This window comes from Sturnus vulgaris, chromosome 2 (genome assembly GCF_052056855.1).
Source record: "Sturnus vulgaris isolate bStuVul1 chromosome 2, bStuVul1.hap1, whole genome shotgun sequence".
Classification (NCBI taxonomy): domain Eukaryota; kingdom Metazoa; phylum Chordata; class Aves; order Passeriformes; family Sturnidae; genus Sturnus; species Sturnus vulgaris.
Window position 1 is genome coordinate 88,757,923 of NC_142244.1, and position 12,168 is coordinate 88,770,090.

General features: G+C 45.2%; 1 protein-coding gene across 2 annotated transcripts in view; it reads right to left on the reverse strand.

Annotated features, from left to right (window-relative positions):
• The window catches only part of REV1 (REV1 DNA directed polymerase), a 55,638-nt gene extending 50,267 nt beyond the window's left edge, over nucleotides 1-5,371 (reverse strand). For both annotated transcript variants that reach the window (XM_014892905.2, XM_014892897.2), the window contains exon 1: nucleotides 5,183-5,371. The gene's annotated coding sequence lies outside the window, so the exon portion shown is untranslated. The remainder of the gene's footprint in view (nucleotides 1-5,182) is intronic.
• Nucleotides 5,372-12,168: the final 6,797 nt, after the last annotated feature.

Genomic DNA, 12,168 nt, shown 5'->3' on the forward strand with positions numbered 1-12,168 from the left:
ACTAGATGACCTTTAAGGTTCTTTGCAACCCTGACTATTCTGTGATGATTCTATGATGACACTGGGTTTTTTTTAGGAGACATGCCCAAGGCAATTGTGCTTTATGGTCAACCCAATCTTATCACTGAGCATGTGTTGATCCTACCAGGCTTTTCAGGGAAAAAGAGAGAGAAGGCATTCACTTTGCAAATGGTAGATGATGTCACATACTAAGGAGGACTCTGCTCATGTATGGGCAGCAGAGCTCCAAGAACTCAACAACTTTACCAGCAAAAGCACTGATAACTACAGATTCAGTATTCAAATAGGTAGATTTTCTGTTTGTAGCAGCTTTTGAATGACATTACTTAATTTCAACTGACATTGCATAGTCAAGTTCCCAACTACTTTTCTGATCTTGCCTTTGAAACTCTCAAAGCTGCAAAATCTTTTTTGAAGTAAAATCCTCACAACATAAGGCTTCTGTGCTTAGCCTTGAAGTTTCAAGTTTCTACTCAAGTTTTCTACATCTTTCTTTAGTCTACGGATATTACTTTTTTTCATCAACTCAGACCAACTAGACTAGGAACAATCATATGAAACTAGCAAGTGTAGAGATCAAAAGAAATGGAAATATTTTTTCATCTATAGCCCAGTTAATTTGAAGATTATCTGACACTGGATTCCAAGGATGCTAAAAGTCCATATCTGTTGAATAGATAAACAGAATAAAAAAATATTCTACTTTTTTTAAGGTAACAAACTACAGAAGCTCAGAACACAAAGGGAAAGTATTTCGGTGTGTTTATTATTTAAAAAACCAAACTTTTGATATGACCCAACATAATATTAAGTTTCCTCCTAGATTCAGAGAAAAATAGGAAGCGCACAATGTTTCTGTATTTTCCAAGAAAAATATAGTTCTAGGATCTCGGGACAGAACAAAAATGCTCGAATTCTTCAAGATCCTTTAATTTAAACTCAAATCTGAATTGTATTCCTGGCCTGTACTGATTCTAAGTTGGTATTTTAAGCACCTCTGACATAAACCAAGCAATGTTACACCGCTGCTTAGTGGAGACAGACCAATACAAAATGGCTACAGAGCAAGAACGGCCTATCCCAAGCAAACTCTATACTCATCAAACTTGGGTTAAAAATCAATATAGAAGTTACAGGAAAGGGCAACACTTAAAACTTCAAATCAGCTAGAAATGACAATAAAAAGTCATTACAACCTTACCTCTCCCCTACTATTGGTTTATTAAGAGGATTCTTGGAATTGCTTACCAAATAATTCAACTACAGCATGAAAATCAAGGAACTGTGACTGAAAAGGCAGTATTAGAGCTAAGTGCACTAATGTTTCTTGAAAACAACAAGCAGATTCAGAAATCAGGGACAGTATCCTTTCAATATAGATCATTATTTTAGTTCTTCAACTAGTTGCATTCAGTTTCACACTACCTGAGAAACTACACTAATCATTTACCTTACATGCCATGGGGTCAGGGGCTTTCCTGTTGTTAAGAATTAATAGCAATTCCATTGCTTCCTTTAAAAAGCAACAGCTCCTACCTAGGTTTCCAAAATTACCTAAGTGGAATACAACCATTTGTTCAAGATGCTAACTCATTGTGCCCTGACCAAACACCTGATCAGAGTCAGCTCAAAGAGATGAAGTTATGAACAAGGTGGACAGAACTTTATTTTACTTTGGATATCCACTGACAACTAGAACCTGACAAAATATACCATCAACAGTCCCCAGGATTCTGCCAAAATACACCATATACCTCACCCTGCCAGAAGACTGCCAGTCTCTATGTTAATATGGAAAAGCCTTACAGCAGTTCTTGACTCTTCTCTGCACAGCTTCCACACTCCTTTATTGCTCTGGCATTCAAAACAATCCACCTGCATTTGCAAGAATGACTGTAAGGTACCTGAGCAGTGGCTCCTCCTAAGAGAAACCACCCTTCTCTTTTCTGGGGTTATTTACTTTCATAAATCAAGACACTGAAGAGATGTGCATTAATTGAAGCAAACCAAATAGGGAGGTTACAACCAAGAACCATTACACTGGGACTTAGGTAAAGTATTTAAGGAAAGGCGGGAATGGAAAGCAAAACCAACAGAAGAGTTAAACACAGCATAGCTAAGCTTTACTTCTGCAAGTAACTGAGCGTCAGGTCACCAGCTTCAACAGTACCAAACAGGCAGAATACCAACTGGGAAATGTGAAACTTTGAGATAGGAAAGGAGTTGCTTTACCCAAAAGCTAACACTGAAATTTGGGGACCACAATCTGCCTAGGCATTTAAAGCAAGGAATATGGAATACACAATCCTTGCTATGGATATATACCAAACTAAAAGTATCCCCTAGGGGAATTTAATGGTCACGGATTCCTTAGCTACAGTAGCAGCAGTCCTTAAGTTGGTTTTGAAATAAAAGCCACAGGAATGGAAGTTACTATTACAGCCCAGAATTCAGGGCTGTTTTGCACACTCATCTCTCTTCTGCTGAACACTGAGAAAGAAGTCTTTCCTAATTCTGACTTCTATCTTATGAGCACCAGATATTCCACATGAAATACAGAGTGAGGGGATTACAGATATGGCAGGCCCTCTTCCCTAAAAACATTTGTGCGTCCAATTAAAGTGTTGTCTGGTTTCCACAAGAGAGCAAAAAGCTGCTCTCAGGGCAGAGCACTACAAATACCTATCTGTTAGACAAAGACATTTTCACAATTATATTATATGACACGTCTAAGAATTCCTCATGATTTTTTGCATCCACCTACGATTTGTTCTCTTACTTCCAACTTTTTTTTGTAACTCCATGACCACTCTAATTTCTGTTTTGTTTCCAATTTTTTCATCATTTTGCTATGCTTAGGTAAACACATGGCACTATCACCAAATTAATCTACACTGTATTCTTGAAGAAGTGTTTCAATATTTGGATATTTAGTTCCCTTGTTATATACACATACACCAGACAAACCTCCTAAGAGCTGAACAGAGATCTTAGTGATAATAATATACCCCTCTAATTAAAAGAGAAAAATGTTGAATTAAAAATACCCCATTCTCTGTGAAATAAACAATAGCTAACGAATTAAATGGGGAGAGCACATGACAAGGTCAGGCAAGTTATTTTTTTCTTGCTTGTCCTGGGTTATTAAAAAAAAAGTCTGTGTAATCATAATAATATTTTTCTACCTACTCAAAACCAGATTTAATTCTTACCTTTTTTTTTAATCTCTTTAGTAAATAAAAGGGATGGTAGAAAGATTGAAAATTTGCCATAGAAATTCTTTCAAGAAGTCATGTAGGTCAAGGGATCAGAAACAACTAATGAAAATTGGCACTCTGGTACAACACACTGTCACTGCACCAGAACAGGCTGTACCAGAGTGTAAGTACTACTCAGAAAGATGGACTGGTCCTAGGTTTGAAGGGCCCATTACAAATAATGTACTGAAAACACACATACTGTACACAGAAAAAATATCCAAACCACTTTACAACTGAGGCTTTGAAATATACTAATGATTTTTTCCTATTAGTGCTTTGCTTTTAAAACCATCTCTCTTCAAGTAGTTAAACGTCAGTGAGTCACAAGATAGGTGCCTGCACTGTGCCCTTAGTAACACTGTCCTACCAGTGACCTCCAGTGTGACAGCTTGGGATTATTTACTAACAGGGATTTGGTACATTATCCAGCAGAAGAAATGGACTGAATGAAAGACCAATATGGTGGGAATGGGTAAATACTATATGCTTGAGACAAGATGGCAAGGAATTTGTCAGATTTGGATTTCTGTCTGATCTTGGATTTAATTTGTGTTAAACGTCATAAAGCTTAATAAGACAGGACTATTCCAGAAACAAATTTTAGATGTAACTTCTTGCAACCAATGGTTATTAGGTAACTGTTCAAACCAGTTCTGTTTGACCAACAATTGCATCTAAATGAAAAAAGAATTCAGATCATAAAATTACAGTCCCCTGGTTTTGCTTCCTCAGATTATTGTGTAAAATTTGAGGTAGGACCTGGGTTTTAGATCAGGATGCATAACAAACATCAACTCATCTTTTCATTATGACAATTATTAACACAAGCAGAGTATTCACAGCTCGGTCATTCTGAAAACTGATGTTAATTTTAAAGCATCAGAAATAATGGAATATTACAGCATACAACACACAGACTTTCTACCAAAAAACCAAACGTGCTGCTGATACTATGTTCCTCTTCCTTCTTAACGTTAACATGCCATTACAGCTCATTTCCCAACAGGGGCTTTTAGCTCAGTATCACAGGTCAAGTCAACGGTAACTGTATAGCAAAAAGCATCAAAATCAGACGGGGAAGGAGTCAAGAAGTGAACAAATCTGTCCCTCAGTGTTGGTAAGCACGGGCTTACTCATCAAGCACAGGTCCTCCCTCTTCCCTTCAGCACACCGGTTATACCCAGCACTATTGCTCAGCAAATACAACTTGTGACAAACACCACGGGAAACCGCAGAGAAGACACACACTGCTGTAGCGCGGGGAGCGTTCCAGAGGGCACGGCAGCGCCAGGGCTCGGGCTTCCCCTCTCCTCCCCCTCCAACCCATTTCCCTGCAGTGACCCCTCAGCGCTGGCAGAAAGCTGTGGCACAGCCTCGCCCGCCCCGGCTCTGCCTGGGGGACCCGTGTTGTGTCTACAGCGCAGGCCCCATGTGACAGACAGACATACAGACGCACAGACGAGACAGACAGACAGACACACGCACAGGTGCGGGGAGGGGCGGGTGACCCGGACGCGCGCACACCTGGCGCGCACCCGCGGCGCCTCGCGGGCGCGCACGGGGGTCTGTCCCCGTGTCCCCCTCCGCCCTCCCGCGCGCGGGCAGCCGAGGCCCCCGCGCGCCGGTTACATAACGCCGCGCGCCGTTCCCTTTTCCTTCCCTTCCCCCCGTTCCCGCGCCGGGAAGAGAACGGGGAAGGCCCAGGCCGAGGGCCCAGGGAGGGGCTCTGAGGCAGGGCAGCGGCTGCGGGCCCCGCGTCTGCCTCCCGCTTCCCCTCCCTTCCTCCCTGCCTTCCTTCTTCTCCCCGTCCCCGAGCCACCCCCAGCACGTCCCTCCCGCCATGGGGGCCGCCGTGCCGTAAGGGGGAAAGCACCCGCTCCGCCAGCCCCGCCACCGCTCACCTTCTGCCGCGTCCCAGACACACATTCCCGGGGGCGCCGCCGCTGCCTCCTGCCCTGCCGGGCCGTGTGTGTGCGTGTTGTGTGTGTGTGTGGCTTCACATCGCGGCTCCCCCTCCGGCACGGACGGACGGACGGACGGACGCACGCACGCAACCGCCGCCTCCTGCCCGCCTTCCTCCTCCTCCTCCCCAGCACCGGCCGCTCTCTCTCTCCGTCCGTCCCTCCCTCCCTCTCTCTCCCCACACCTCGCTCGGTGTCCCCGGCACGGCACGGCCCCTCCTCCACCCCCACCCCCTTCCCTTCCCTTCCCGCGAGCGCGTCACGGGAGAGTCTCGCGCCACCAACCCGCCGCCGCCGCGCGGTCAACAAACGGCGCGCGCCGGCCCGGGCAGGGCCCCTGGGCCGCGGCGCCCCCTAGCGGCACGCCCGCAGGGAGAGAAGCGCCGGGCGGCGGCGGGGGCGCTCGCACGGCGGTCACGTGACGGCGGGGAGGGGCGGGGCGCGGCGCGGCGCGAGAGCGGGCTGCGGCGGGCGCGGCGCGGCGGCGCCCCCTGGCGGCCCGACGGGCGCCCCGCAGGCACGGGCGGACGGGGATTCGGTACCGGGACGGGAGCGGAGGCCAGCACCGGGCATTGTCGTGCCCGGCACAGCCCGGAGCTCCCGCGCCCGGGGACCGCCCTGCAGCCAGGAAGGGGGTGAGGAAGGCCTCAGTGCGGTTAGGGCGGTGCTTCCCCCCCTGCGCCCACCTTCCGGTCGGGACCCGGGAGCGGGGTCACCGCCAGCCCTGTCCCTGGCCAGGCTGGGTCCTCGTGGATGAACTGGAGCTGAGCCAGGTTCAGTCCTCGCCACCGTCACTCAAGAAGGGATTTCTTCCACAGAAGAAGGGCCTGCTTGTTCCTCTCGCGTGCTGGACACAGGAGTAACACCCACTGGCTCCTCCCATGTGATTCTGCATTTTTAATTGCAGAATCACAGAATCCTTTAGGTTGGCAACGACTTCCAAGATTGTTAAGTCCAACCTGTAGCCAGTTACCACCTTGTCAACTAAACCATAGCACTATGTGCCACATCCAGTTATTTCTTGAACACCTCTAGGGAGGGTGACTCCACCACCTCCCTGGGCAGCCCTTTCCAATATTTACCAACTCTTTCCTGATGTCCATCGTGGACCTACCCTGGCACAGCTTGTCCTGTCGGTAGTTGCCTGGGAGAAGAGAGTGAATCCCCACCCGGCTACAACCTCCTTTCAGTACACTGGGGATACTCTGAAGTGTATCCATGGGGAGGCTCAGAAGAACAGAAGGCCAATTGTGGGGGAAAACATAGGGTACGTGGAGATCCTTGTATAGGAAAGCAGGTGTAATAGTTGTATGGGAATGTAGAGGGGAATAAGACAGAAATACTTAGAAACACCAGTCTTATTAATTGTGCTACTTTATGTAATTTACATAAAAATTACTATTGACTTATTCTAATTCTGTTACATGCAATTTGTTATATAAATAGCAAACAGCCCCAGTCCTACAACTGTGTCCACATAAACAGATCTGTTAGGAGTCCCCACTTATACTAGGCAAAACTCCAATTTGCTTATAACCACACCAGTCAGATGGACTCAGACCAATATGGATTTAGTTCCAAGGATGAAGCTGTCACTGTAGAACAAGGGCTTATGTAGAGCCTTCTTTTCTCCATCTGCATTGCCACAGTTGTCCTGTACTGTGAAAAATGTTAAAATATTTTTTCTCTACTTTGCATGATAACATCAAAAACTTAATGACTGTCCAGCCTTTCACCAGTATCTAGTTACACACTGCTCAAGATATCCATGTAGTATAAGGAAAACTCGAGTTCAGGCCTGTGTCTCTCAGCTGAGCACCAGCTATTTTAGCCAGAGTGGTTGCTGCATTTCATTTTGAGAAATATTTATAACACAACTCTTAGCACCTTGATGAGAAACACCCAAATATTTGACTTTCGCTCAGTATTTTAATGAAACTTGTCTTCACAATGTGGGTGTTTCCTGCCAGAGGGAAGCCCTGACTAGAGTTTTGACCAGGTTTAAATCAAATTTTGGAGACATTGTGGGTAGCTACTTTCAGTTTAATTTTTATCAGTAAATATATTATCTGAAAAGAAAAAGAATTCTGAAAAAATATTGTTTAGAAAATATATGTTATCTAGAATATAGCCATTTCACTGGACCAGCATTTTCCAGTTTTGCCAAGAAATGGCTACCAATCCCAGTCCTTGCCAGTCTGGAGTAAACTAACTGTTAAAAGTATTGCATGACTGGATATGTGCATTATTTTTTTTTTACAGAGCTATTTCTCTAGGGGGCAGTTGTGGAGCAGGAAGGCAGAAAGACAAGTGGAATTGGGATTAATTTAAGTTAGCAAGAACAGCTTTAAAATGGTTAGTCAATGATTGTATTTTATTTTTAAATAGAAACTGACACATAAGCAAATTATAAGGAACCAACAATTATTTAGAGAGGCATGTGGAGACAGCTATTTTGTTTTGTGAAATATAGCTGGGGTAAGAGTTACCAGTGAAAAAACCTGAAATAGCCATTCTATACTTTCAACAAAGAATAGATACAGTTAGTTAAAATAGGCCAATATTAGTTAAGGAAGAAACAGAAAATGGAATTAATGTTAAAAAGAGGATAAAAATAGAGAAGTCTAGGAAAAGGGCCAAAAAAATAACAGCAGTAAGTTATCTTCTGTCTTTTAACGCCTGCACACTGTAAATCATCTTCACCAGCAAGCTCCTGAACTGACAGAGAAACATCTTAGGTTATAATAGCCAGATTGGGAACTAGGTTTGTTGCTTAGTCGTTGGTAAATATTTACAGGGCGAAGCCTTCTGACTTCAGTAAAAGCATGTTTGCTGTCTTCATTGAGTTTGAAGTCAAATCTGAGGATGGGGAGAGAGAGGCACTGCGTGTTCAGTGGCACTGAGGTTTTAGCTGGGGCATCCCAATGAGGTGTTACTGTTGAGCACCCGTTACCTACAAATCTCACCCGAGTCAAAATCTGCTCCATCTTACAAAAAGCACGCCTGATGTAATTTCAGTAACTTCAGCACAAAGGCATTTCCAGGTGAAACTCAGGCTCAGGGTCATGCTACTTGCAGCCTAAAACAGGAGGCATGAGCAAGCAGTGACTATGACTGCTATGGCCTCTGAAGGCTTCTGTCGTGACATCTCTGGGTCTCATATTGTCAGAAAGGGCACATAAAACCACCGATGGAAGATCCCTCCCCGTGCTGATATATATTTCTGTGCATTCTTTCTAGTCTCATGTGCTTCCCAGGGCGATGTTGGGCTGTCAACTACACACCAACGCAAGAGCCAACAGGGTGCCAATCTTCTCGGATTCCACAGAGGAAGAAGAAAACTTGGTCTTTGCCATTGCTTGCTGTTTTGCTGGTCTGCAGGTAGTTATGCTTAAAAGGCAGAGCACTTCCAATTGCTTGGCTCTACGAGAGCCAAGCTGATTGTATAGAAGGTGTCTTTGCCACCTTCAACCATTTCCAGAGAGGGTCCCTAAGGTGAAACTGACAACCAGTTGCTGCTTTACCATGATAGTCACTGGTCTGCAGCTGCTGTAAGCAGCAGTCGTGACATTGAGAATTGAGAATAACCATTGAGAATAGCTGCAGTGGACTTTTCCCTTGCCATATGGTAGAAAGGTCCTTACTTCTCACATGGTACTTCTCTCTCCTGGTTCAGGAGCTCTTGGAAGGATCACCTGTGTCACATTCACGCTGGGTGGGTTCAGTTCTCAGTAGCAAATTCAGAGGTCATTTTTATTCGGGCAGCACAGGGATGAGAATAGGGGACACTGAATTCATCTCCGTCTCTGGACCCTTTCATACCAACAGGTTCAGCCTTGTAATTCATTCAGGTGTTTGTCTCCGCCCAAGCCACAGAAGGCTGCTCCAGTGCAGATGGGTCTCACCCCCGGCACACCCAGCACGGCTGTGGCCGTCAGTGCGGTGCTGTTCTCCGCGTTAGCATGTGTCACACAATGTGTCACACACGCAGCCCCTGCAGCAGCCAGCCGGCATCAGCGATCGGCACGGCCAGCGCAGCCCCTGGAGGGGACGGCATCGGCCAGCCGTGTCCCGAGCGGCCGTGTCCCGGGTGGCCGTGTCCCGGCTGGCCGGGTCAGGCTGCCTGTGCCGCCCGGGGCGCGGTGCTGCAATGCGGGCACAGCGCAGCCCACCCGCCCGAGCCCCCTCTGCCCCGGGGCCGCCCTCCGGAGAGCCGCGCTGACAGCCCTGCCCTGCCCTGCCCTGCCCTGCCCTGCCCTGCCCTGCCCTGCCCTGCCCTGCCCAGCCCTGCCCTGCCCGGCCCTGCCCTGCTCCGCCCGCAGGGACACACGGAGGGGAACTCGCTCGCCTGGAGTTTCGCACGTCCCTTGCAGGGCCGAGGTAATTATGAACGGCAGAGACCCATTTCACAACTCCTGCAATGCTGTAGTAACACAGCCTACTATAGTAATGCCCTAAATATTGACATGTAAAAGCTGCGGGATTATTGCAGTCGTTTCCTGACCGAGCACTATTGTTTCATGGTAACCAGTGAAACTGCTGTTGTAAAATCTCATCTGCAGCGTTTGGTTGTAGCGTTAATACATATCACTGCCTACACCTACTTTTTAATCATTATGCCTATTTTTGTTTGCTCCTAAACCCCAATGCAGTCAGATACTTTGAAGTGGAATATATGTTTTATTACAATTATGATTCATTAGTTCTACTAAGAAGAGCTGCTTTCGCTCTTTTAATAATGGAAGAACCTAAGGAAGATTTTTAGCCAGGGATAGAAATCCCTGTTCCTCTTGTATGACTTTTAAATATCACAGAAAAAAGCCCCCAAACAATCAACAAAATCCTGCCAAACCTCTGCAGGATAATCTACATTTGCAAATAATCTGCCCCCCCCCCCCCCCCCTTTAAAAAAAGATTTTCTCAGTTTGTAACTATGAACAGTTCTGAAAGGATAAAATAATATAAAATCAAAACTTGCAGAGAGCAGCAGTCTATGTTCGGGCCTGGCATTAGGGGAAGTGACTATGAGGCTCTTTGCACAGAATAGGCAAGAATAAAGACCTAGGTAAAAAATGGTGGGAAGCAAAGCAATTATGAAAAACAAACCTGGAAAAGACGTTGGAAAGAATCAGAGCCAATGTTAGCTTCAGGCATTTTGCTAATGATGGAGCAATATGGTTGTTGTGTTACTACTGCAGATCACAGGACCAGTGGTTGAAGGGAAAGGTGTCACCAACAGTTATTTTTCTCATGTCTTCAAACTGCCCAGCTAAGAAGAGTAAAACTTGCTGGCACATGGGCCTGTTCTCATGGCTTTATTTTATGAACCTACTTTATCCCCCAGTAGTCATTTGGGGAGGAGCATTAATGTCCAGAATAGAGCAATGCATCAGGCCTATTTTACAGGGTGTTGATTTTCTGCAGAGTCTAAAGATCTGTTGGTTCTGTCTTCCTCTTGCTCATTACCATTGGTAGGTGGAACACTCATTGTTGGTGGGCACAGCACTGAATGGTGAAGAATCCTCCTCCAGTCGTTTGTCAGGGCTGCATCTGCCCTTGCAATTGGGAAGAATACATAAAAATAAGTTTTATTTTGGCTAATATTGTGCTGAAGCAGTTTAGGACACTGCAGTAGAATTTATTTTAGATGAAAATTTCACATCTGCAAAGATTTCTACATCATCTCAATAGTGCTCTGGTATCTCCATTGCAGCAGTTCCCTCCATGCAAAATTGCTTGTGTGAAGAGCAAATATACATGGTTGGATTACCATCTGCAGCCTCATTTTTAATGAATCTGAAATTGTGGCTCAATACTCAAAGATATTAAGTAAGAGTATACTATGCATGTATAGAGCTAATGTGTACCTTTATTCCATTGACCTTCTATTATTATAGTCCTCCTAGGCTAATACTCACTGTTTTGTCCCTCTGTTTCAAAGAGAAGTTGAAATGGACTCCTTGATCTCGTTTGCTGTGGTTCTTATAGTTTCTTGATTGTTTGCATCTGAGCTTGGAGCATTGTTGGACACAGACATTTGTTCATAGAGGGTTCTGCCTAAAGCAGTTGCTTGCTACAACACAGGACAGTCTATTCAGAGCAACAAAGTCACTGTTAGGCAGCTGCAAGAAACCTCAAACGAACAACAAAATCCTGGGTAGGCATATTGGATCACAGTAATATAAAGAAGCCTAAAGCTGTGTCTCTCACCTAACTGCCCTGTTTCTCCATATTCAGAGACAAGGATCTCTTTTGACAGTGACCCAGCAGATGGACTCCCTGCTGACTGCAGGACTTTGCAAGGCCCCTTGCTGACCTGTTTACAAGCTGCATAGGAGGAGAATTCTTATTCTCTGAAATGTTTGTTTTCTGCTGTGAACTCTAGGTAGTCTGTATTAAGGAAGTGGAAGGATTTTTCTCTTATGAGGCCAGTTACCTCTAGTTCTTTTCCGTTTTTCTGCTTGGAGCCAGTGTTTTCCTTCTCCTCAGAATCATTTGAGTTCTCAGTTATATGGAAGTCCATATATTTTACTTCCTGCCAAGATTTTTTTTTGGTTGGTATTGTAATCACAGATTTAATGGATGCCATTGACAACATTCAAACAGGGTTACATATTCTCTTCTCTCTGCACAGAGGGCAAGGAATTATTGCTGGGGTTCTTTCTCTCTAAAGCCATAGGAGAGCTCAGCTTCTCCATGGTAGAAATTAGTCCGTGTATTTGTTCTGTCTCTCAGGGTTCCTGAATAACAGTGAGTACCAAACGAATTACAGATTCTAGTGCAACTTGCAGTTAACAGGCAGAAAGGATCTTGAGGTACTTTGAAAGACAGAGCTGTACTCTGGCATACTTTTTCATGTTATGTCTTGTGGTTATCTCTAAGAATGTAAGTACTGAAAAATACTATTGGCATCAGTGAAGTGGATG